General features: G+C 41.5%; 1 protein-coding gene and 1 long non-coding RNA gene across 3 annotated transcripts in view; one reads left to right on the plus strand and one right to left on the minus strand.

The window, feature by feature from the left end:
• The window catches only part of TRIM13 (tripartite motif containing 13), a 139,993-nt gene that overhangs the window by 70,212 nt on the left and 43,379 nt on the right, over positions 1 to 26,402 (plus strand). The gene's annotated exons all lie outside the window — the stretch shown is intronic.
• Positions 24,114 to 26,402, minus strand: part of LOC308245149 — a 154,458-nt gene continuing 152,169 nt past the window's right edge. Inside the window, exon 5 of the long non-coding RNA XR_013960216.1 lies at positions 24,114 to 24,771. This is a non-coding gene — a long non-coding RNA (uncharacterized lncRNA). The remainder of the gene's footprint in view (positions 24,772 to 26,402) is intronic.

Raw genomic sequence — 26,402 nt, forward strand, 5'->3', positions numbered from 1 at the left:
TAAGAACATTGAAGTTCTACTTTCTTCCACCTGCATTTCTTAACACATGCATTTCTTAAATTTTAAATGTAAGATGTTCACTATGGTGCAGCCCCTGCTGCATGGCAACCCATACTCAATTCTTATTCCTCTCTGTTTCTCCACACTTCTCCTTTCTTTCTCAGCTTTTGCTTTTTCTCTACTTTCAGGAAGTTCCAGTTTTGTCTTTCCTTTCTTTCTTCTTCCTTTGCATAGAGTTTTCTGAGCTACACCCTCTATAGGAACTGTTTTAGAGATTTGTCAAAGATTCTCACTTGTAATTATATCCACCTTTGGGTGCTATGATGGCTGTTCCTTTAGGCCATGTTTTCAAGAAATTTGTCTAGAATGACTACTGCACTGAGTAGCATACTTCTTTACTTCTTATATTTCTCCCTTTACATATTTTGAAAAGAAACTAAAACATGTGCTCTTCCTCTTCCTCCACGTTCTTTTTCCTCCTGGCTTGTATAACAGTTATTTTGTTGTTGTTGTTTGTTTGTTTGTTTGTTTTTTACCAGCAAAACTTTCTCTAAAGTGAAAGGAAATCATTACTATGCAGCAGTAAAAAAGAAGGATCTCTTACCCTGTGAGACAGCATGGAGACACCTGGAGAGTATTATGCTAAGCAAAATAAGCCAGTCAGAGAAAGACAAGTATCTCACTTATATGTGGAATCTAATGAACAAACTAAACTGATGAACAAAATAGATCCAGAGACATAGAAGCATGCAACAGACTGACAGATCTCAGAGGTAGGGGTGAGAGGATGGGAAGAGATCAACTAAAGAACATATATGCATAACCCACGGACACATACAATAGTGCATTGAAGGCAGGTGGGGAGGAGGAATGCAGGGTGCAAGGGGGGGTAACATCTGTAATATTTTCAATAATAAAGATAACATTTTTTAAAAAAGGCAAAAAAGAGAATTAACTAAAAGGCACACTGTTGCCGGGTGTATCCAGAATCTGATTAGATTTAAGAAGAGGAGCAGAAAAGATTTGTATTTTAAAAATTGAAAAACATGACCAAATAATATTCTATTAAAAAAATAAAATCCAACAAAATCTAGTTAGAAATATAGGCTAGTTGTTACTAAAGGTATCAGAAATCATGGTTGTATATTTTAAATGCACTTATTACTTATTAATTTAATATAAAAATGCAAAGATATCTTCCTGGCCCCTGTTCTTAATATTCCCCCTTTCCCTGTTAAATCCGGACCTACTTCTGCATCGCCTTCTGTGCCCACTCCAGAGAGCTGGCTGTTAGGACCACTCCCAGGTAGCCTGTCTCCAGGGAAGCAGTCATTAGCCAGGTTGCTCCTATTCAGGTCATCTCTGTGCACAGAGCAAAGTGAGTCATAGTCCTCCCCTCCTAACAAAAGGGCATTGTGCTGTATGATTTGATTTGGGCTCTTGTGTACAACTTGTGGTTGCAAACTCATGGGACATGCGGCACAGCCCCAGTGAGTGACACACCGCTCAAGCTGTGCTATAATGATCTGACCTGGGTGCCCTAATGGACTGTGAGAACCTTTAAGGCTGCCATGCTTTTCTTTACTTTTGATCCCCAGCCATAAGCACACTTGTGCTTAGCTCAGGGGTCATGTTAAACAGATATTGCTTAGAATGCTGCAGGAGGAAGGGAGGGGCAAAAGTTTGTGCTGTACCCCGGGCTCTGAAGAGGCCCCTTTATGAGGGTGGATTTTTTTTCACGGGCCAGCAGAGGGCGGCTTGCATCAGCAGACTGGACATATATAAAACATGTAATATTTATATATAATAAGTATGCTATATAAAAAAATAAATACTTATTTCTCCAGACCCTTTAGAGAGGCAGCGTAGTCTACTGGTTCAACATATGGACCACCCAGACTGTCTGGGTTTGAATTCTAGTTCTGTCATTTATTAGCTGTATAACCCTGAGCAAGTTACTTAAACCCTCTATGATTTAATTTCCTCATCTATAAATGAGTTTCTTAAGAGTACCTGTTTCATTAGATTTTTTTAAGGATTCAATTAGTTAAAATTTGTAAAGCATTTAGAGCAGTGCTTGGTATATTAAAGGCACTATAATGATTATATAATGTAATAAATAAAACATAAAATTTTGGAAAGATACTATTTTAACAGTGAAAAAGAATAATATTTCAAGGGTACTTTTTAAAGGGTTGGAAGTGAGCTTTTAATATATCTCTCTTGGGGAAAATCAATTGTGTAATATATTACAAAGGCATGAGAAAGAAGGTGTGGTTAATGAACTTGACCACCAGATGGAGAGCCAAAAAGCCTTCCACTAGATTCCAGGTGAGGCTCTGATTTCCACCTTCCAGAAAAGTTATTTGACTTTCCTCCCTCATTTTGGAAAGTGTAAAAACAGCAACCCAAAGTCAAGTTCACAAACCTTCAATGGAGCAGGTGCTTGGAACATTTAACACTACCTGCCTCTCCTGCACCCTTGTTTCAGAGGAACCATGACCCTCTATCCCAGGCTGGTTCTTAATCAGCATCGCCTCCCCATACCCCTGGGTGTCTCCATTTGAAGGCAGCCATGGCTTGTATCTGTTCCTCTGGTGAGGCTGTAGGGAATGGCTGGCAGGAAAGAGGAACGAGAATAGTACATCCAATCTCAAATTCAGGGTTAGTGGGAAAGGGGAGTCCCTGGCCCTGTGAAAGGCAACTCAGATCCTGGCTGAGGACCAGGGTCAAGAGCAGTGGGATCCAGTTTTCAGGGGTTGTCACTGAAGAGGTCAGAGCAGCTCTAAGAGATGCGGCAGAGGCAGCACTTGGGTTGGTGTTACAGACCCTACTTAGGAGAAAAGACAAAAGCACCCTTTGAGGAAATGCCCCAGAAGCTTCTGACATCTCCTACAAGGGAAAGAAGTCCACAGAAGAGGAACTGGCTGAGTGAACAAGGCAGAAGACTGTCAGAAGGCCATGGCTCAGAATCCTTTGGAAAGTGACTGACAGTGAAATAGGCTGGAGCTTACTTAGACAGGACATGTTATAAGAATTGTCTCTAGCCAACAAAAGCGAGGGGCCTGAGCACTCATGCTTCTCAAACTTGCAGATGCATGGAAAACACCTGGAGAACTTGTTAAAACTAATTCTAATTCAACAGATGCAGGATATTGCCTCTAATTCTGCATTTTATCCTGGTGAGGATGCTGGTCCCTCTACCCCACTTTCAGAAGTTGGGTTCTCTTCCAAATGTCAGAAGAGAGAAAGCTGAGCACTGGAGGTCATGGAGCAGACACTCAACCACAGGGCACATACTTTGGGAGGAAATCCTTATAGCTACCGTTCAAATTCAAGGTTGCCTTTGCAGTTTCCCAGGTAGTAAAACTATTTAAGGAGGAGTTCAATTATGGGGCAAAGAAGGGAAGGAGAGAGGACAAAATAGCGGCAGAATAGACGGATGTGTCCCGAGCCTTGTCCTGGAGCAGATAGAATAAGCAGCTTAAACCAATAACATCCACCCCGAATTGGCAAAAGAGACACACCTGGTGAGACAATTTGCAGCTGGGAAGGGCAGAGGACCCCTGGAGAAAGGCCCAATGCTTTGGCCCAGGGCACTGTGACCATGCGAGCAGCAGACAGATGAGCAGCCCGCTCCTGTCCAAGGAGCAAAAGCTCTGCAAGCATCCTGCTCCAGGCTGAAGAGCAGCAGCCTGATGTGGCCTGCCCCTGTCCAAGGAGCAGCAGCTGTGTGAGCAGCCTGCTCCCCAGTCTGAGGAACAGCAACTGCGTGAGCAGCCCACCCCCATCCAAGGAGCAGCAGCCACACAAGCAGCCCGCCCACGACCGAGGAGTGGAAGCCCCACAAGCCTGCCCCCATCTGAGGAGCAACAGCTGTGTGAGCAACCTGCCCCTGTCTGAGGAGCAGAAGCTCCATGAGCAGCCTGCCCCCATTTGAGGAGCAGCAGCCACACAAGCAGCCCACCCACGACCGAGGAGTGGAAGCCCCACAAGCCTGCCCCCATCTGAGGAGCAGCAGCCATACAAGCAGCCTGCCCCCATCTGAGGAGCAACAGCTGTGTGAGCAACCTGCCCCTGTCCGAGGAGCAGAAGCTCCACAAGCAGCCCACCCCCATTTGAGGAGCAGCAGCCACACAAGCAGACCACTCACATCCGAGGAGCGGCAGCCCTGCGCAGCCCACACTAGTCTGAGGAGCATCAGCCACACACAGCTCACACCCGTCTGACAAGCAGCAGCTGGGTGAGCAGTCTGCCCCCATCCGAGGAGCAGCAGCTGCACGTGCAGCTCATTCCCATGTGAGGAGCAGCAACTGTGCAAGCAGCCTGTCCGCCGTCCAAGGAGCAGCAGCTGCACGAACAGCCCGCCCATGTCCCAGGAGCAGCAGCTTCGTGAGCAGCCCACCCCCGTATGAGGAACAGCAGCCCTGCAAGCAACCTGCCCCTGTCCAAGGAGCAGCAGCCACGTGAGCAGTCCGCCACCGTCCAAGGAGCAGCAGCCATGCAAGCAGCCCTCCAACATCCGAGGAGCAGCAGTCGCTCGCAGCCCACCCCCATCTGAGGAGCAGCAGCCTTGTGATCAGCCCACCCCCGTCCAAGGAGCAGCAACTGTGTGAGCAGCCTCCCACCACCAGACAGAAGAGCCACCACTACTGTGAACAACACCAACCAGAGGAGCTGCTGCCATCTGAGGAGCAGCTGCTGCCACAACCACCCAAGGAGCAACTGCAGCCCAAGAAAGCCACTGCCACCCAAGGAGTAGCCCCAGCATGACTCCACATCTAGATCCTTTGGTGAGATAAAAAAAAATGGGTAGACAAAGAAACCTCCCAAAGGAAAGAAAAGGAGGAATAGGGAGAAAAGTACCTACGTGAAACAGAGGCATGCACTATGTCAAAAAGAATTCAGAATAAGGGTCCTACATTTCATAAACTGGATGGAAGAAAAAATCAACAACTTATGTAAGAATCAAATAGAAATGAAGAGTGGTATAGCTGCAATAAAAAACACCACGGAAAGTTAAAACAATAGACTAGGAGAAGCGGAGGACTGAAATAGCAAATTAGAAGACAGGGAAGCAAAACACACCCAAGTTGAACTGCAATTGAAGAAAAAATTTAAAAGACATAAGGAGAGCCTAAGGGATGTATGGGACAACATGAAACAAAGCAACATACGAATAATAGGGGTGCCAGAACAACATGAAGAGTAATAAGGGTTAGAAAACCTATTTGAAGAAATAATGTCAGAAAACTTCCCTGATGTGGGGAAGAAAAAAGTCACACAAGCACAGAGAGTCCCAAACAAGATGAACCCGAAAAGACCCACACCAAGACACATCATAATTACGATGGCAAATGTTCAGGACAAAGAGAGAATCTTAAAGGCTGCAAGAGAGAGACAGAAAGTTACGTACAATGGATCTCCCATTAGATTATCAAATGATTTCTCAACAGAAACACATCAGGCCAGAAAAGAATAGAAGGAAATTTACAAAGTGATGCAAAGCAAGGGACTGAATCCAAGAATACGCTATACAGCAACACTATCATTTAAAACTGAAGGGGAAATAAGGAACTCCACAGACAAAAAAGAGGCTAAGGGAGTTTATCACTACCAAGCCAGCAATGCAAGAAATGCTAAAGGGACTGGTGTAAAAAGAAGAAATAAAAAGGTAAGAAGGAACACAGACACAAAAAATAAAAATGGCTACAAACAAGTACCTATCAAAAATAACTTTAACTGTAAGTGGACTAAATGCTGCAATCAAAAGACATTGAGTGGCTGAATGGATGAAAAAACAGAACCCATATATATGCTGTCTAAAAGAGACCCACCTCAGAAAAAGGGACTCACACAGACTGAAAGTGAAGAGATGGAAAAATATATTCCAGGCAAATGGAAATGAAAAAAAAGCTGGGGTAGCAATACTTATATATGACAAAATAGATCTCAAAGTGAAGGCCATAACAAGAGATAAGGAAGGCCACTTTATAATACTAACGGGATTGATACAATAAGAGGATATAAACCTGATAGACATATATGCACCCAATGTAGGAGCAACCAATTACATAAAAAAAAAAAACCTCCTGGAAGATATCAAGGGAGAGATTGACAACAATACAATCATAGTAGGGGACTTTAATACCCCATTAACATCACTGGATAAATCCTCTAGACAAAATATCAGCAAGAAATAGCAAACCTAAATGACTCACTAGAGCAGATGGACTTAATTGACATCTTCAGAACATTTCATCCCAAAACCACGGAATATACGTTCTTCTCAAGTGTACAAGGAACATTTTCAAAAATAGACCACATATTGGGTAACAAGCAAAGTCTCCCCAAATTCAAGAAGATTGAAATCATACTAAGCATCTTTTCAGACCACAATGACATAATATTAGAAATAAACTACAATAAAAACAATCCAAAAAATTCAAACATTTGGAAGCTGAATAGCATGCTATTAAACAATGAATAGATTACCAAAAAGATCAAAGAAGAAGTTAAGATTATCCTGGAAACTAATGACGATAAAAACACAAAAAAATCAAAAATCTATGGAACACAATAAAAGCAGGCCTGAGAGGGAAGTTCATAGCTCTACAGGCCTACTTCAAAAAAGAAGAAAAAATGGTAGTAAATCATCTAACTCTGCAACTTAAAGAATTACAAAGAGAGCAACAAGAAAAGCCCAGTGTAAGCAGAAGGAAGGAAATAATAAAGATCAGAGCAGAGATAAACAACATAGAGACCAAAATAAATAAATAAATAAATACAAAAGATCAACAAAACCAAGAGCTGGTTCTTTGAAAGGATAAACAAGATTGATGAACCTCTCACCAGTCTCACCAAGAAGCAAAGAGAGAGGACCCAAATAAACAAAATTAGAAATGAAAGAAGAGAAATAACAACAGATCCCACAGAAATACAAAGGATTGTGAAAAAATACTATGAACAGCTCTATTCCAACAAACTAGAAAACCTGGAAGAAATGGACATATTCCTAGAAAAAATACAACCTCCCAAAACTCAATCAGGAAGAATCTAAAAATCTCAATAGGCTGATAACTATGGAAGAAATTGAAGCAGTCATCAAAAAGCTTCCAGCAAACAAAAGCCGAGGGCCAGACAGCTTCACAGGGTAGTTTTATCAAACATTCAAGGAAGAACTAAAACATATCCTCCTCAGACTATTCCAAAAAATTCAAGAGGAAGGAGCACTTCCAAGCTCATTCCATGAAACCAGCATCACCCTAATACCAAAACCAGATAAAGACAACAAAATGAAAGAGAATTACAGGTCAATATCCCTCATGAACATAAATGCCAAAATCCTCAACAAAATTCTAGCAAATCGGATCCAGCAGTACATCAGAAAGATCATACACCATGACCAAGTAGGATTTATCCCAGGGATGCAAGGATGGTACAATATCTGCAAATCAATAAACATGATACATCACATAAACAAATTGAGATATAAAAATCACATAGTCATATCAATTGATGCAGACAAAGCATTTGACAAAATCCAGCATCCTTTCTTAATAAAAACTCTCAGCAAGGTGGGAATAGAAGGATCATACCTCAACATAATAAAAGCCATATATGACAAACCCACAGCCAACATCATACTCAATGGGCAAAAACTAAAACCATTTCCCCTAAGAACAGGAACAAGACAGGGATGCCCACTCTCACCACTCCTGTTTGATATAGTACTGGAAGTATTAGCCATTGCAATCAGACAAGAAGAAGAAATAAAAGGCATCCAAATTGGTAAAGAAGAAGTAAAGCTGTCCTTATTCGCAGATGATATAATACTGAACATAGAAAACCCTAAAGACTGCATCAAAAAACTATTAGACTTAATAAATGAATTTGGCAATGTAGCAGGATACAAAATTAATGCAAATAAATCTATGGTATTTTTATACACCAATAGTGAACTTACAGAAAGAGAGACTAAAAAAGCAATTCCATTTACCAACACACCAAAAAAATTAAGATACCTAGGAATAAACTTAACTAAGGAGGTAAAAGACCTGTACTTGGAAAACTACAGGACACTGAAAAAAGAGATAGAGGAAGACATAAACAGGTGGAAGAACATACCATGTTCATGGATTGGTAGAATCAACATCATTAAAATGCCCATACTACCTAAAGCAATTAATAGATTTAATGCACTCCCCACTAAAATACCAACGGCATATTTCACACACCTAGAACGAACTTTCCAAAAATTCATCTAAATATATAAAAGCCCAGCCACTGGAACGGTGGAATGACCAGAACAACCTGTGGCTTTGACACGCACTGGCAGCCAACCAGCCTGATCTGGGCCCCGATTGGTCCCCCTTCCCTCCTGGCTCACCCCGCCCCCGGTCGACCCCCAACACCTCAATCGGGGGCAGGGCCTGCCCACCAACCACTCACAGCCCCTCCCCTCACCAGCCTGGCCTGATGGGCCCCCATTGGGGCAGGCTGGCCGGACCCCACCCGTGCACTAATTTGTGCACCAGGCCTCTAGTCTGGAATAAAAAAAGATCCCAAATAGCTGCAGCAATCTTGAGAAAGAAGAATAAAGTAGGAGGGATCACAATACCAGATTTCAAGCTGTACTACAAAGCCACTGTTCTCAAAACAGCCTGGTACTGGCATAAGCACAGACATATAGATCAATGGAATAGAATAGAGAACCCAGAAATTGACCCAAACCACTACACTCAATTAATATTTGACAAAGGAGGCATGAACATACAATGGAATCAAGACAGTTTCTTCAATAAATGGTGTTGGGAAAATTGGACAGATACATGCAAAAAAATGAAACTAGACCACCAACTTACACCATACACAAAAATAAACTCAAAATGGATAAAGGACTTAAATATAAGACAGGAAACCATAAAAATACTAGAGGAATCCACAGGCAGCAAATCTCAGACATGCTGAAGCAATTTCTTCACAGATACTGCTCCTAGGGCAATTGAAACTAAAGAGAAAATAAACAAATGTGACTACATCAAAATACAAAGCTTTTGCACAGCAAAAGAAACCAACAAAACAATAAGAAAGCTCATGCATGGGAGAACATATTTGCCAATGTTATCACTGATAAAGGCTTAGTCTCTAACATTTACAGGGAACTCATACAACTTAACAAAAGGAAGATAAACAACCCAATCAGAAAATGGGCAATGGATCTAAATAGATACTTTTTGAAAGAAGATAGAAGGAAGGCCAAGAGGCATGTGAAAACCTGCTCATAGTCACTAATCATCTAAGAGATGCAAATCAAAACGACAATGAGGTACCATCTCACACCTGTCAGAATGGCAATCATCAACAAAGCAACAGACGACAAGTGCTGGCAAGGATTCGGAGAAAAAGGAACCCTCATGCACTGCTGGTGGGAATGCAGACTGGTGCAGCCACTGTGGAGAACAGTATGGAGTTTCCTCAAAAAACTAAAAATGGAATTCCCATTTGACCCAGTGATCCCACTTCTAGGAATATATTCCAAGAAACTAGAAACACCAATCAGAAAGGATATATGCACCCCTATGTTCATAGTGGCACAATTCACCATAGCTAAGATTTGGAAACAGCCTAAATGCCCATCAGCAGATGAGTGGATTAAAAAACTGTGGTACATGTATACAATGGAATACTACACTGCAGTAAAAAAGAAGGAATTCTTACCATTTGAAACAGCATGGATGGAACTGGAGAGCATTATGCTAAGTGAAATAAGCCAGTCAGAGAAAAACAAATATCACATGATCTCACTCATTTATGGAATATAATGAACAACATAAACTGATGAACAAAAACAGATCCAGAGACAGAGAAGCATTGATCAGACCGTCAAACCTCAGAGGGAAGGTAGGGGAGGGTGGGGGTAAGGGGAAGAGATCAACCAAAGGACTTGTATGCATGCATATAAGCCTAACCAATGGACACAGACAACGGGGAGTGAGGGCATGAGGAGTGGGTGGGGCAATGGTGGGATAAGGACACATATGTGATACCTTAATCAATAAAGAAATTTTAAAAAATAAAAAATTTCAATAAAATAAAATAAAGAAGGAAAGGAAACACAGATTCAAGAAGCCCTCACTGACCTCCCAGTGTGATTGGGGGCTGATAAGAAGAATGGTTAGGTGAGGCCAGATCACCAATAATTAGGGAGATCTGGTGAGGCAGAAGAAGATGCTAGCAGGAAAGTCCCAGGACCAAAGCAGCCCCTAAAATCCCCACAGGCAGCTTTTCACATGCTACCTGGAGGTCACATTTGGAGGCTTTGAAAGAAGATACACAGTTACCTCACACAAGCACTCGCCAAACCAGGTGACTCTATTGAGAGAAGCTGCTAATTGTAATAGAGGCAGAATGTTATCTGCACTAAGTTTAAAACAGTTTTCCAGGGGGAAATGAGGACAGGCCACGGCTGCCAAAGAGGCTTGGGTGTTGGCTTTGCAGAAAGCTGAGTGAAACACTGACAAATAGTGTTGACAGGTGTCCTGCATTGAACCCGGCAGTGTGGTATTTTAGGTTTTGGTGTATAAAAATGTAGTAAATACCTGTTTTAAAAAATTCATTATTCAGGTATACTTTTTCATACTTTTGATTGTTTTTTTAATCATCAGGGGTTTGTAATTTCAGTTTTCAGTTACTCATCCTCGTAGGTATTAAATGGACAAACACTACTTAGAGGATACTTACAATTCTTTTGAAATGTGAGGAATCCTTTATGTGTGTGTGCAACTAAAATATTCCAACACTAATGTAAAGTATTCTGTAAATAGAGTAAAAATCTATCTCTTAGGAGAGGGTAAGAGTACACCCTACAAAAAAAAAAGTTTTTCTTTTCCTCAGTCTCTGTGGGGTGGATATTTTTGTAACCCCTTGCCGAAGAAACAAGAAATCCCAGTTTCCTTTGGGAGATAACAAGAGCTAACGTTTACTGAGTGTTTACGATGTGCCCAACGCTGTGAGCACTCCATGTCCTCTACTGCCTTTTCCACAACAATCCCACAAGGGAGATGCTCTAATTGCACCCATTTTACAGAAGAGGAAACAAGCTCAGAAAGTTTAAGTATTGAGGCCAAAAACCTACACGTTATCCTCAGTTTCTCTCTTTCACTCAGGCCCCTCATCCAACTTGTTAACAAGTCTGTCAGCTGTAACTCCAAAATATATTTTAAAATCTGACCTTTGTTCCACTCTAACTCAAGTCCTCATTATCTTTCTTGCTTGAATGTTGGATTAGCCTTGAACTGCCCCTCCAATGCCACTCTCACCCCAGCACAGTCTTCCCTCCACACAAGGGCCAGAGTAGTTTTTTAAAACTCTAAGTCAGATCATATACTCTCCAATGACTCCCCTTCACATCCTATATAATAAAGAGCTAATATGCAAATGGTCATCATGCCCTCACGCTGTCACATCATAACGGCTCAGACACTCAACACTGGGGAGAGAGGAATGGGGACCAGCCAGGCTGCAGCCTGGGAGAGGGACAAGTCACCCGCCCCGTGGTCCCGGGCACTGCAGCTGCGGCCCGAGCAAAGCCGCATGCCCATGGTCCCTTGCAGCTGTGGCCGGCCTGTGTGAAGCTGGCTCGGGTACTGGGTGCTTGCAGCCAACCAGAGGGAGGGAATCCTGGGCCCCAGGTGCAGGGCAAGGCAGAAGCAGTTAGGGGCGATCAGGCCAGCAGGGGAGCAGTTAGGGATGATCAGGCCGGTAGGGGAGCAGTAAGGGGCAATCAGGCAGGCAGGCAGAGGTGGATAGGAGCGATCAGGCAGGCAGGCAGAGGGGTTAGAGGCAATCAGGCAGGCAGGTAGGCGAGCAGTTAGGAACCAGCGGCATTCGGACATCCCCCGAGGGGTCACGGATTGGAGAGGGTGCAGGCTGGGCTAAGGAACCCCCCATGCACGAATTTCATGCACCGAGCCTCTAGTTTAAAATAAAATTCAAACTCCCTACGGGAACTTACAAGACCCTACTACATGATCCAGCTCTGTGTGCAGATTTTTTGTTCTCTCAACAGATATTCATGGAGGGCTTACTATGTGCCAGGCACCTTCTAGATACTGAACATATTGTTGCTATACAAAGCTTGCACAGTGGGAGGAGACAATCGTCAAAGAAATATGGAGGATATCAGATGAAGATAAGCGCTATGGAGGAAAATGAAGTGGAAAAGGAGAATATGAACTGCTGAGTGGCAGTAAGGGGCCACGGGGACAGCTGAATGGATGGCAGGAAGGCCTTCTCGAGATGGTGACTTTGGAGCAGAAACCTGTAGGAGAGAAAGGAGTGAGTCAAGAGGATTCTGGAGGAAGAACATTCCAGGCAGAAGGAATAGCAAGTGCAATAGGCCCTAAGGAAAAGGTATGTTTAAGGAACAGCAGGGAGGCAAATGTGGCTAGAGCAGAGAGAGTAAGGTACGGGAGGAAGTGGAGAGCAGAGTGGAGGTGGGCTGGCAAGAGGCAGACATGCAGGAACGTGCAGGTCCTTTCCCCTGCCTCACTAAAGGGACTTGGACTCTGACAGCGTGTGATGGAAGCCAGGGGAGGAATATGAGCAAGGCAGTGGCATGACTGGGTAGAGAAAGAAAAGTGCTCAAAAGTTGTCCATAGGTCTGGTAAACAAGAATAGGTAGTTAACTATTGAATTTACCAAGGTGAAAGAAGTAGCAACAGAGACAGTTTCAGTGGGATGGTGACACAAGCCTGACTGGAGAGAATTCAGGGCATATGGTGGGAGCCATGGGAAGGAGTGGAGCAAGTGAGGACAATGAGTAAAAGTAGCTGTGCTAGAAAGAAGATTAGAAAAGTGTGGTGGTGGCTAGAGGGGCAAGTGGGTTCAAGAGAAGACTTGATTAAAATGGATGAGATTACAGCAATTTCTTTCGGTGTGTCCCATAGATTTTGGATTGTAGTGTTTTCATTGTCATTTGTTGCCATGATGTTTTTTATTTCTTCTTTGATCTCTCTGGTAACCCAGTCATGGTTTAATAGCATGCTGTTTAGCCTCCATGTGTTTGATTTCTTTGGGTTGTTTTTATTGTAGTTGATTTCCAGTTTTATGCCACTGTGGTCTGAGAAGATGCTTGATATGATTTCTATCTTCTTGAATTTGAAGAGACTTTGCCTATGTCCCAACATATGGTCTATCTTTGAAAATGACCCATGTGCACTTGAGAAGAATGTATATTCTGTGGCTTTGGGGTGAAATGTTCTGAAGATGTCAATTAATTCCATCTGGTCTAGTGAGTCATTTAGGATTGATGTTTCTTTGCTGATTTTTTGTTTAGAGGATTTGTCCAATGGTGATAGTGGGGTATTAAAGTCTCCTACTATGATTGCATTGCTGTCAATCTCTCCCTTGATATCCTCCAGGAGTTTTTTTATGTATTTGGGTGCTCCTGTATTGGGTGCATATATGTTTACCAGAGTTATTTCTTCTTGTTGGATTGCTCCCTTTAGTATTATGAAGTGGCCTTCCTTATCTCTTGTTATGTCCTTCAGTTTGAGATCTAATTTGTCAGATATAAGTATTGCTACCCCAGCTTTTTTTTCAGTTCCATTTGCCTGGAAAACCTTTTTCCATCCCTTCACCCTCAGTCTGTGTGCGTCTTTTTTTCTGAGGTGGGTTTCTTGTAGACAGCAGATATATGGGTCGTGTTTTCTTATCCAATCCATTACCCTATGTCTTTTGATTAGGGCATTTAATCCGTTTACATTTAAAGTTATTATTGATAGGTACTTATTTGCTGCCATTCCTATTCTTTACACCTGTGTTCCTTCTTCGCTTCCTATTTCTTTCTTTTTTTTTTTTTACAGCAGACCCTTTAGCATTTCTTGCATTGCTGGTTTGGTGGTAATAAATTCCCTTAGTCCTTTTTTGTCTGTGAAGCTCCTGATTTCACCTTCAATTTTGATTGATAGCCTTGCTGGGTACAGTATTCCTGGATTCAGACCCTTCCTTTGCATGACTTTGTATATTTCATTCCATTCCCTTCTGGCCTGATGAGTTTCTGTTGAGAAATCAGTTGCTAGTCTGATGGGGGTTCCTTTGTATGTAACTTTCTGTCTCTCTCTTGCCGCTTTTAAGATTCTTACTTTGTTGTTGGTGTTTGCCAGTTTAATTATAATGTGCCTTGGCGTCGGTCTTTTGGGGTTCATTTTGCTTGGGACTCTGTGAGCTTCTTGGATTTGTGTGGGTTTTTTCTTCTCTATATCAGGGAAATTTTCTGTCATTATTTCTTCAAAGAGGTTTTCTATTCCTTGCTCAGCTTCCTTTCCTTCTGGAACCCCTATTATGCGGATGTTGTTTTGTATCGTGTTGTCCCAAAGTTCCCTTAGGCTCTCCTCCTGCCTTTTAATTTTTTTTCTAGAAGTTGCTCTACTTGGGTATTTTTTCCCATCTTGTCTTCTAGCTCACTGATGCGGTCCTCTGCTTCTTCTAGTCTACTCTTGATGCTTTCTATTGAGTTCTTTACAGCAGCGATGTCATTTTTCATTTCTTCTTGGTTCTTCTTCATTTCCTCTTGGTTCTTGCTCATATTGTCGAATTTGTCTTCCATTCTTTTCAGCCACCTTATGACCATTTCTCTGAATTCTTTTTCTGGATGGTTGCTTGCCTCCATTTCGTTTACTTCCTTTTCTGGTGATGCCTGCTTTTCTTTCATATGCAGGCTGTTTCTTTGTCTCCCCATGGTCTCTCTTCTCTGGGTGTCTGGTTATGTAGTTCTCTCTCTCCTTTCCGTGGTGGAGTGTAGAGCTCCTCTGAACCTGTGTGTTTGCGCCAATTGGGGAGCGTTTTTCTGGGGCTCGCAGCTGTTCCGTGGGTGCTGCAGTTGTGGATAGATTACAGCAATTTCTTATGCTGATGGGACTGATGAAGGAGAAAGAATGAAACTGTTAGAAAAGGTGAAAGGGAATGGAGTTTGTGGCCTGTAGAAAGGCCTTTAGTCCAGGTGATGGACAGCCCGCAAGGATGTGGCACAAGTGCAGTGGCTGTGCAGATGTAGTGCTGGGAGCTTGTGGATGTTCTCTATTGTTTGCTGTTATATTCTTAGTGAAATAGGTGGTTCATCAATGAAGAGTGAGGATTAGAGAGGAAGTGTTGAAGTTTGAGGAAAGAAAAATGATATGAAGCTAAAAGGAGTTTAATATATAGAGGGGAGTGATTAGACCAGTGGACCTTGGATCTATGCAGGTTAAAGAGGAAAGTGAGGACATGAGGGAGGAGAGGAACAATTAAAAGGTAGTAATACAGTAGACGATGGGATCCAATGGAGTTGAAGAAACTTTGGAGTTGGGGTACTACAGGAAAATAGGAGGTGACGGTGGAAAGTGATGTTTCATGTGCCACTGTTCTCTCTGCTACACTCTGTTTCAGCTCACTAGCCTTTTTGCTGCTCCTCCAACACTTGAAGTTTGTTTCTGCCTTAGGGCCTTTGCACTTGCTCTTTTGTTCCCATCATATCTTATTCTTCAACTGTACTCAGCTCTCAGATCTAATGTCATATCTTCAGGGAAGTTTTATCTGATCACATAGATAAAAGGCAGTCTCTGTCGCCTGGCCGAGTTTCATTTTTCATGGCATTTATTGCCACATGAAATTATGCTATATTCATTCATATATTTATATTCTGTGTCTTCCACTAGAATGTAGGCTCCATAAGGGTAGATTTTAGTAGGCATTTGAGGTGAGGGAGAGAAATACTGCTGTTAGTTTTAAGTGTGTTGTTGATGTTGTTATTTTTTTTAAATTTAATAAATGTTGATCAGATTATTACAATTGTTCCTCTTTTTTCCCCCATAGCTCCCCTCCACCTGGTTCCCACCCCACCCTCTGCCCTTACCCCCCCACACTGCCTCATCCATAGGTGTACAATTTTTGTCCAGTCTCTTAACCACACCCCCCATACCCCTTTCCCCCTGAGAATTGTCAGTCCACTCCCTTTCTATGCCCCTGATTCTATTACATTCACCAGTTTATTCTGTTCATCAGATTTTTTTATTCACTTGATTTTTACATTTACTTGTTGATAGATATGTATTTGTTGTTCACAATTTTTATCTTTACCTTTTTCTTCTTCTTCCTATTCTTAAAGAATACCTTTCAGCATTTCATATAATACTGGTTTGGTGGTGATGAACTCCTTTAGCTTTTTCTTATCTGTGAAGCTCTTTATCTGCACTTCAATTCTGAATGATAGCTTTGCTGGGTAGAGTAATCTTGGTTGTAGGTTTTTGCTATCCATCACTTTGAATATTTCTTGCCACTTCCATCTGGCCTGCATAGTTTCTGTTGAGAAATCAGCTGACAGTTGTATGGGTGCTCCCTTGTAGGTAACTAACCGTTTTTCTCTTGCTGCTTTCAAGATTCTCTCTTTGTCTTTTGCTCTTGGCATTTTAATTGATGTGTCTTGGTGTGGTCCTCTTTGGATTCCTTTTGTTTGGGGTTCTGTGTGCTTCCTGGACTTGTAAGTCTATTTCTTTCACCAGGTGGGGGAAGTTTTCAGTCATTATTTCTTCAAATAGGTTTTTAGTATCTTGCTCTCTCTTTTCTTCTGGCACCCCCTAATTCTGATGTTGGTATGCTTGAAGTTGTCCCAGAGGCTCCTTACACTATCTTCATATTTTTAGATTCTTTTTTCTTTTTGCTTTTCTGGTTGAGTGTTTTTTGCTTCTTTGTATTTAAAATCTTTGACTTGATTCTTGCGATCCTTTAGTCTGCTGTTAGAAATCTGTATAATATTTTTTATTTCAGTCAGTGTATGCTTAATTTCTAGTTGGTCCTTTTTCATATCTTCGAGGGTCTCGCTAAATTTATCGGCCTTTTCTAGAAAATTCTTGAAAAACTTTATAACTGTGGTTTTGAACTCTATATTCAGTTGTTTGCTTTCCTCCATTTCTTTCATTTGTGATCTGTTTCTTTGTCTCCGCATTTTGGCTGCTTCCCTGAGTTTATAGAGTGGCTTTGTGTGCTGGGTGTCCTATAGGGCCCATGGCTCAGCCTCCCCAGTCACCTGAGGTGGACACTCTTGGTGCACTCCTTTGTGGGCTGTGTGCACAGTCTTGTTGTAGTTAAGCCTTGGTTGTTGTTGGTATCACTGGGAGGAACTGACCTCCTGACCAACTGGCTGTGAGGATCAGCTGTGTCAACTCTGGGAGAACTTCTGTGCTGGAGACACCCTTATGAGACAAGACTTGCAAAAGTCTCTGTGCTCAGCTTGGATGGGGCGGAGTCTCAGGGCGGGGCAGACAGCATTGGTTTCCTGTCAGTTCTGCCCTAATAGTCCCCTGTGTCTCAGTGTCCTGTGGTAATCGCAGCAAGCATCTCTGAGAGAAAGCCACCCTCGAGTTACGCCCGCTGCCAGACAGTCCACTTTCTCCCAGAATGAGTCTGGGTCCCCAGAGTCTCGCCCAGAACTGGAGTTCAGTGCAGTCGGAAGCTTTTGTATCCCTCCCACTTGAGAAAGCCAGCCACATACTCAGTTGCACACCCTCTCCACTCACACGCCTTGGTACTTCTGCCTTCTGCAGTTCCTCTGAGTCTCAATGTGCTTTTCTCTTTCCTGACAGTCCAGTTTTACCCCATATGAGTCTGGGTCCCCAGAGTCTCGCCCGGAACTGGAGTTCAGTGCAGTCGGGAGCTTTTGTCTCCCTCTCTCTTGAGAAAGCCAGCCGCGCACTCAGTTGCCAGTCCTTTCCGCGCGTGTGTCTCAGTACCTCTGCCTCCTGCAGCTCCTCTGAGTCTCAGTGTGCTTTTCTCTTTCCTTCTAGTTGTAGAATTTCCACTCAGCCAGCCTTCCTGTGGTTCTGGATGATGTCCGTTTTCTCTTTTAGTTGTAGTTTTGAAATTGTTGTGTGAGGAAGCAGTTTAGGTGTTTACCTATCTTGGTTTCTCCACTGATGTTGTTGTTTTAAAAATGCATTAAGGGAGTACTTTTAGAATTAAAAATTTTATTTTATTTTATTTTTTTTTATTGATTTTTTTTTTTTTACAGAGAGGAAGAGAGAGGGATAGAGAGTTAGAAACATCGATGAGAGAGAGACATCGATCAGCTGCCTCCTGCACACCCCCTACTGGGGATGTGCCCGCAACCCAGGTACATGCCCTTGACCGGAATCGAACCCGGGACCCTTCAGTCCGCAGGCCGACGCTCTATCCACTGAGCCAAACCGGTTAGGGCTAAAAATTTTTTAATGATCCATTTTTTTTAAAACAAGGAACAAAACCCCAAAACTACAGACAATCTGATGATAAAAGCAAAAGCTACAACTTTGTCACCTTTTCTGGGAGTGCAACTGCTTTAGAAGATTAAGCTATGCAAACAAAAAAACAAATATTTTGAATCATCCATTTTCTGTGTTACTTTATTTATTTATTTATTTATTTATTTATTTATTTATTTATTTTTATTTTTTAATTATCCAAAGTTTTATATGTCTCCTTTTTCCCCAATTAGACCTTCCCCAGCCATTCCCACCCCAGGCAAGCCCCCACCGCCCTAGTGTCTGTGTCCATTGGTTATGTTAATATGCATGCATACAAGTCTTTTGGTTGTTCTCTAACCCCGCTCCTCCCCTAACATTTGTCTCTGGATCTATTCTTGTTCATCAAATTATGTTGATCATTGACAAAGAGGAGGTGGCACTGGTAAGATGGCTGCCGACGGGAAGGCAGAGTGCAAGATAGTGTGTGAGTGAGAGAATGAAAGGAGAGTGTGTGGTCACCTGGGGAGTGTATATTTGTGGGTGAGGGATTGTTGGGGACTGCTGGACTGGGTTCTAGTGACCAGGCAGCCTCCACTGCTGCTGAAATCTCTCCTGGAGCAACTGGCTCTGATGTGGAGACCACATCATCTTGAAGGGGAGCGTGGCTGTTATCAGAAGCCTATATATCCTGGAAATCTACAACAACACTGAGGGAACAGCTGCAAACCCAGGAACACCGGACCTTAAGCAGCGTGAATAAGCGGACGCAGATGAGCTCTGCACCTTCTCATGGAAAGGTCAGATTTTTCCTAGGAAAAGGTGAGGTCTGCAATACAGGCAGGAGAGAGAAATGCGCACAATGGGGACTAGAGTTTCTGGGAAAGTCTGCGCCCCACAAAATCCACGGCCATTTGGGCTAGCATGATCCATGAATGTGGAAGGAGATCCACAGGGCTGCTGGCAGAAGGGAACTCTAAAAAGCAACCCATAGCTGGACTGGGCACAAAAAAGGCAGCCTGAAATTTTAACAGTGTGCCAGCTGCTTAGTGCCAAGGGAAAAAAAAAAAAAAAAGACATGCACAGAGACGTTTAAAGAATTGTGCCTAGTGCCAGAGGGTAAAAATTGTGAGTTCGCACACTTACTCAGGCTCTTTTTTTTCTCTTTAAATCCTTGCTTTTGATTACTAAGCCCAGTACATAGGATCACCCAATTGGGGACACTCTCAGAGACTGCAGGGGAAAGTTGTTTTTTGTGGGACCTGGCGATGAGAGCGGGGAGTAACTATCAGAGAACCAGCTCTGGGGCAGTCCATACTCCCAAACCAGTATTAAGTGTGACAGGGAAAACAAAATCTAAATACTGGCTAGAGAGGACTTATAGCCCTGGAGGTCAATCCAGAAACACTGCCACCCAGGGATTGAATCACAAATTGACTCTTGTGTAAACACAAATAAAGGATTCTAAGAAACAAAGAAATACTGCCTACTTCAAAATCAGTACTGTGGTTTACAACACAGAGGAACAGTGGAACACAGGGAACTTCAATACTGTCCTGACTACTGGATAGGAAACAGGCATACAAAACAGAACAGTAGAGGAAGTGAATGACTTTCACTACTGCACATTTTTATTTTTTCATATCTTACTTAAGAAACTAAATTCTTTATCTTTTTTCTAACTTGATTTTACCTTTTTAATTATTATATTTTTATTTTTAATCAGTATTATTACTACTACTATTTCACCTTTTTTAAAGTGTCATTTTATTTTATTTTGGGATTAGTGTTCTACATTTTATTTTAATTTTTCCTTTAGTATCATTTTACTCTATCTCAAATTTACCTTTATGCCAACACTCTCTTGCTCACTTTTCCCCTTTTGTTTCTCTTACCCTATTCCTGCTTTAGATTTTCCCTATTCCTTCTTTTTACCCCCTGTTAAAAATTCACTCTATTTATATGTCTAATTCCCGATACCCTGCTCTAAGTCCATACATACCTCTCTCTTCTCTTTCTTCACTATCGAAATTTTTTTTATCTCTCTGCCCTTTTTTTGTTTGTCTGTTATTTTTTTTGTTGTTGTTTTATTTGTTCTGTTTTTTTTTGTTCTAGGTTTTTTTGTTTTATTATGTATTGTTTTGTCATGCTTTCTCTCTGTCCTGTGGTTGTTGTTTGCTTAATTGTTGATAAGATTGTTGTGCTTATTGGTGTGATTGTTACTCTTCTTTTGTTTTTGTTTTTGTTTGTTTTTTGCTTCTGTTTTTTCTCTCTTCACTTGTTATTAGTTGTTGTTTGTAGTTTGCATTCATCTCTGGATGTTTGTTGTTTGCACTTTTTGGGATTAGTGGTTGTTCTATTGGAGTTTTCTCGCCATATAAATAGTTCCCCCCTTTTTTTATTCTCTTTCTTTTCTCTCTTACTTTTTTTCCTTTTCTGAATATCATTTTTGCACTCCTTTGTTTTTTTCTTATCCCCTAATTCTCTTTTCTCTGGTGACCAACTTTATTTGGGGTTATTAACATCGTGAATACATTGGTGTTCAGTGCTTTGTGCATTGTGCCTTGTTGTGTTGTATTTTGAACCATTAAATCGATGCAGGAGAAGAGAGCTACATAATCAGATACCTGGAGAAGAGAGATCATGGGAAGACAAAGAAAGAGCCCGCATAGGAAAGAAAAGCAGGCATCACCAGAAAAGGAAGTAAACGAAATGGAGGCAAGCAACCTGTCAGAGAAAAAATTCAGAGAAATGGTCATGAGGTCGCTGAAAAGAATGGAAGACAAATTCAACAACATGTGTAAGAACCAAGAGGAAATGAAGAAGAACCAAGAAGAAATGAAAAATGACATCACTGCTATAAAGAACTCAATAGAAACCAACAACAGTAAGCTAGAAGAAGCAGAGGACTGCATCAGTGAGCTAGAAGACATGGTAGAAAAAATACCCAAGCAGAGCGGCATCTGTTAAAAAATTTTAAAAACAGGAGGAGAGCCTAAGGGAACTTTGGGACAACATGAAACAAAACAAAATCTGTATAATAGGAGTGCCAGAAGGAGAAGAAACTGAGCAAGGAATAGAAAACCTGTTTGAAGAAATAATGACAGAAAACTTCCCTGATATAGGGAAGAAAAAACTCACACAAATTTAAGAAGCTCACAGAGTCCCAAGCAAAATGAACCCCAAAAGACTGATGCCAAGGCACATTATAATTAAATTGACAAACACCAATGACAAAGTAAGAATAATAAAAGCAGCCAGAGAGAGACAGAAAGTTACCTACAAAGGATCCCCCATCAGACTAGTGACTGATTTCTCAACAGAAACACATCAGGACAGAAGGGAATGGAATGAAATATACAAAGTGATGCAAAGCAAGGGTCTGAATCCAAGAATACTGTACCCAGCAAGGCTATCAATCAAAATTGAGGGTGAAATCAGGAGCTTCACAGACAAAAAAGGACTAAGGGAGTTTATTACTACCAAACCACCAATGCAAGAAATGCTAAAGGGTCTGGTGTAAAAAGAAGAAATAGGAAGGGAAGAAGGAACACAGGCATAAAGAATAAAAATGGAAACAAACAAGTACCTATCAATAATAACTTTAAATATAAATGGAGTAAATGCCCCAATTAAAAGACATAGGGTAGCTGAGTGGATAAGAAAACATGATCCATATATCTGCTGTCTATAGGAAAACCACCTGAGAAAAAGGGACTCACACAGACTGATGGTGAAGGGATGGAAAAAGGTTTTTCAGGCGAATGGAAATGAAAAAAAAGCTGGGGTAGCAATACTTATATCTGACAAATTAGATCTCAAAATGAAGGACATAACAAGAGATAAGGGAGGCCACTTCATAATACTAAAGGGAGAAATCCAACAAGAAGAAATAACTCTGGTAAACATATATGCACCCAATACAGGAGCACCCAAATACATAAAAAAAACTCCTGGAGGCTATCAAGGGAGAGATTGATAGCAATACAGTCATAGTAGGGGACTTTAATACTCCACTATCACCAATGGATAAATCCTCCAAACAAAAAATCAGCAAAGAAACATCAATCCTTACTAGATCAGATGGATTTAATTGACATCTTCAGAACATTTCACTCCAAAGTCACAGAATGACTTACTAGATCAGATGGATTTAATTGACATCTTCAGAACATTTCACCCCAAAGCCACAGAATATACATTTTTCTCAAGTGTACATGGATCATTTTCAAAGATAAACCATATATTGGGTCACAGGCAAAGTCTTTTCAAATTGAAGAAGATAGAAATCATATCAAGCATCTTCTCAGATCACAATGGCATAAAACTAGAAATAAAATACAATAAAAACAATCAAAAAAATTCAAATACCTGGAGACTAAATAGCATGCTATTAAACAATGACTGGGTTACCAGAGAGATCAAAGAAGAAATAAAAAGCATCATGGCAACAAATGACAATGAAAACACTACAATCCAAAATCTATGGGACACAGTGAAAGCAGTCTTGAGAGGGAAGTTCATAGCTCTACAAGACTACTGCAAAAAACAAGACACAATGGTAATAAATTACCTAATCCTGCAACTCAAAGGGATAGAAAGAGAGCAACAAGAAGAGCCCAGTGTAAGCAGAAGGAAGAAAATAATAAAAATCAGAGAGGAGATAAATGACATAGAGACCAAAAAGAAAAAAAAAAATCCAGAAGATCAACAAAACCAACAGCTGGTTCTTTGAAAGGATAAACAAGATTGATGAACCTCCAGCCAGGCTCAGCAAGAAGCGAAGCGAGAGAACCCAAATAAACAAAATCAGCAATGAAAGAGGTGAAATAACAACCAATCCCACAGAAATACAAACGATTATGAAAAAATACTATGAACAACTCTATTCCAACAAAATGGACAACCTAAATGAAATGGACATATACCTAGAAAAATACAAGCTCCCAAAACGCAACCAAGAAGAATAAAAAAACCTGAATAGGCTGATAACTACCAAAAAAATTGAAACAGCAATCAAAAATCTTCCAGCAAACAAATGCCCTGGTCCAGATGGCTTTACAGGGGAGTTCTCCCAAGCATTCAAAGAAGAACTAAAACCTATCCTCCTCAGACTATTCCAAGGAATTCAAGAGAAAGGAACACTTCCAAGTTCATTCTATGAAGCCAGCATTACCCTAATCCCAAAACCAGATAAAGATACCACAAAAAAAGAGAACTACAGACCAATATCCTGATGAACAGATACTAAAATCCTCAACAAACTTCTAGCAATTCGGATTCAGCAATACATTAGAAAGATCATACATCATGACCAAGTAGGATTTATTCCGGGAATGCAATGATGGTACAATATCCGCAAGTCAATAAATGTGATACATCACATAAACAAACTGAGAGACAAAAATCACAGAATCATATCAATCAATGTAGAAAAAGCATTTGATAAAATCCAACACCCTTTCTTGATAAAAACTCTCAGCAAAGTGGGAATAGAGGGATCATACCTCAACAAAATAAAAGCCCTAAATGACGAACCTACAGCCAACATCATACTCAATGGGCAAAAACTAATTTCCCCTAAGAACCGGAACAAGACAAGGACTTGCTAACATCATACTCAATGGGCAAAAACTAAACTCATTCCCTCTAAGAACAAGAATAAGACAAGCCCGGTTCAGGGGCTTCACAAAAAGGATTGTGAACTCCAGCCGCCCTAGGCTGGGCTGACAGGACCGGACACTCCAGTGGCGTCTCCTGGACCTGTGGGAACCCCTTTCACGTCCCGCGTGGTTCAGGGTTTTGGTTCAGGGTTCGGGTTCTGGAGAAGGCCGCACACAAATGAAAAGAGACTTGGAAAAGTATTAATTTGGGAATATTGCGGGCCAGGCGGGAGCCCAACTCTAGTGGAAGGACTACCCCTTGCTCTGGCCTTGCAATCCCTTTTATTGAGACTCTGGGATACGCCCATAACCTTTAGGCAGGAAATTCCAATAACAGAAATTTACATGAAACAAACAGGTGGAGGTTGCTTCAGCTAACAATGTTTTTACTAAACAGTGAGCGATTAAAACATTTAAGGTTGTTGACCAGCCTTCCCAGTTTCCTGTCCACATCTTTCTATTAGTGGGAGAATGATTGGTTTCCGGCATCTCCCCTGTTTCTTTCCTTAAAAAAAAATCTTGCATCTGCAGACCAGAAATAAACACATAAGAACAAAAATGTTTTGAGTCCCAATTTCAATGTCCAACAGTTCTGAGTCCCAGTTTCAGTGTCAAACAGTTCCTTATGTGTACATGTCAGCAATGATATCTGGATGGTGGACAATGCAAGTCCTACCCTCTCTGGTTTGGTCCAAGGCAACCTGCAGCGACGCACAGCTGCTGACTGCTAGCATGGTAAGGCGTCATCAGCGTCTTCCATCTCTAGACTGTTTCTCCTCTTGTCTTCGTGGTTGGAGCAGTCCTGTCACAATTCCTCTCTGTTGCAGGAATCCACATGGTCTTGGAGTTGTTTTCTGAAAATATACAAACATACTCTCGACCAAAAGTTAATAAAGGAATCTTTTCTATAAATTTTACTTGGGATCCTTTTTATTTTTTGCCCAGACGATTTTCCTTTTGGCCTATTTGATACCATATGTTTTTCATTGGTGTCTTGCTGTTAGCATTACAAATGAAAATTAAAATTTTTTAAAGTAAAAATTTTCTAGATGTAATTTATTTACAGAATATTTTTCCTTACATGCTATTTTTCCACTATCCCCCCTTTTTTTGATTAATGGAGGCTTTTGGAAATTTTATAATGCAGTCTTGGTAACTTTAAATTTTAATTTTTTGCACAAAAATATGACTGCTTTAGGTTCTTTGCATGTTAAGCAAATTTACCATGAGAGAAACTACCAATAGAAATTTTAGTTAATAGTTTAGGAACAGCTTTTTGTCCAGTACAATTAAATTTTCTTGAATATTCACTTATTTTAATTAGCCAATTTAAATTAATATGAAAACTTGACTACTATTTTACTGTCAAATTTAATACTCTAACCATCTTAGTTTACCCTGTAAATATTAGTGGAAAGGATTATTTGCATTCTTGAGTAGGCCCTGAGCACTCCTAGATTTAGGTTAGATTTAGATATAGGGCAGTCACCATTAGCCACTTCTCTGTTGCTTGGGTCTCAATATGAGCTGGGCCAAGTCTCTTGTTTGTAGCTGGATCTCAATCTGAGCTGGGCTCTGTTACCTGGGTCCCGATCTGAGCTGGGTGTGGGAAGCTCAAAGCAGCCATGGGGGCAGGAGACCTCCTTCAGAAGGGGCAAGTGTTCAAGCCCCTGCAAGGTTGGGGGGGTGAGGGTCTGTGCCCCACCTCTGTTGATCCCCAAGTTCTCTCCTGATGGCCCCTCTGCGACTGTGCCTGTCTTAGGTTGTTCCTTCCCTGAGGAATCTTACCCATCTCTGGCTAACCAGCCATCCTCTGGGGCCAAGCAGGGTGATGTGAGGTTCAGTTCTGTCTCCTTGGTAGCCTATGCCCCTATGGCCTCCACGCCCAGCACCTGCCTTGGGATCCCCTCACCTACTGGCAGGGTCCCGGCACTGATCACATATCTTGGGGAACCCAGGTTTTTTCTCCAGGGAGGGCCCAGCTCATGCCATTGGGCCTGAGACAGATCCATGGTACCAGCCATCACGAGGCTTTTAACCTCAGCATAAACAGAAAGGTCAGGCAACAGCTGTGGGAGGGTCCCTCTTGTCAAAAAGGCCAGTATAGAATGCTCAAGTGCCTTCCCAGGGAGGCCTTAATTCCTTTCTGGAAGGGATTAAATCCTTTCATGTCCTTTTAAATTGCTGCCTAACATGCAAAGAATTAGTTTGTAAGTTTGTTTGGGATAATTGTTCAATATGCTGTTGTAAAATATCAAAAATTATAATGACATTGTAGAATAATATCATGTAAGAATATTCTTTGCTCTAGGCCATAGCAATTCAATTTCAAACTGGCTGGCAATTTCTTTTTGTATAGACAAGGTCTTAAGTTACATTTTTTTGCACCTCTCCCAGGAGCAAGTAGTGATAGTCCCCTACTTTAAAGGCCAAAACCTTTATAACGTCTAAAAGTAAAATATAGTTATTAATTTTTTTGATAAAG

This window comes from Plecotus auritus (assembly GCF_963455305.1).
Source record: "Plecotus auritus genome assembly, chromosome: 3".
Classification (NCBI taxonomy): Eukaryota; Metazoa; Chordata; class Mammalia; order Chiroptera; family Vespertilionidae; genus Plecotus; species Plecotus auritus.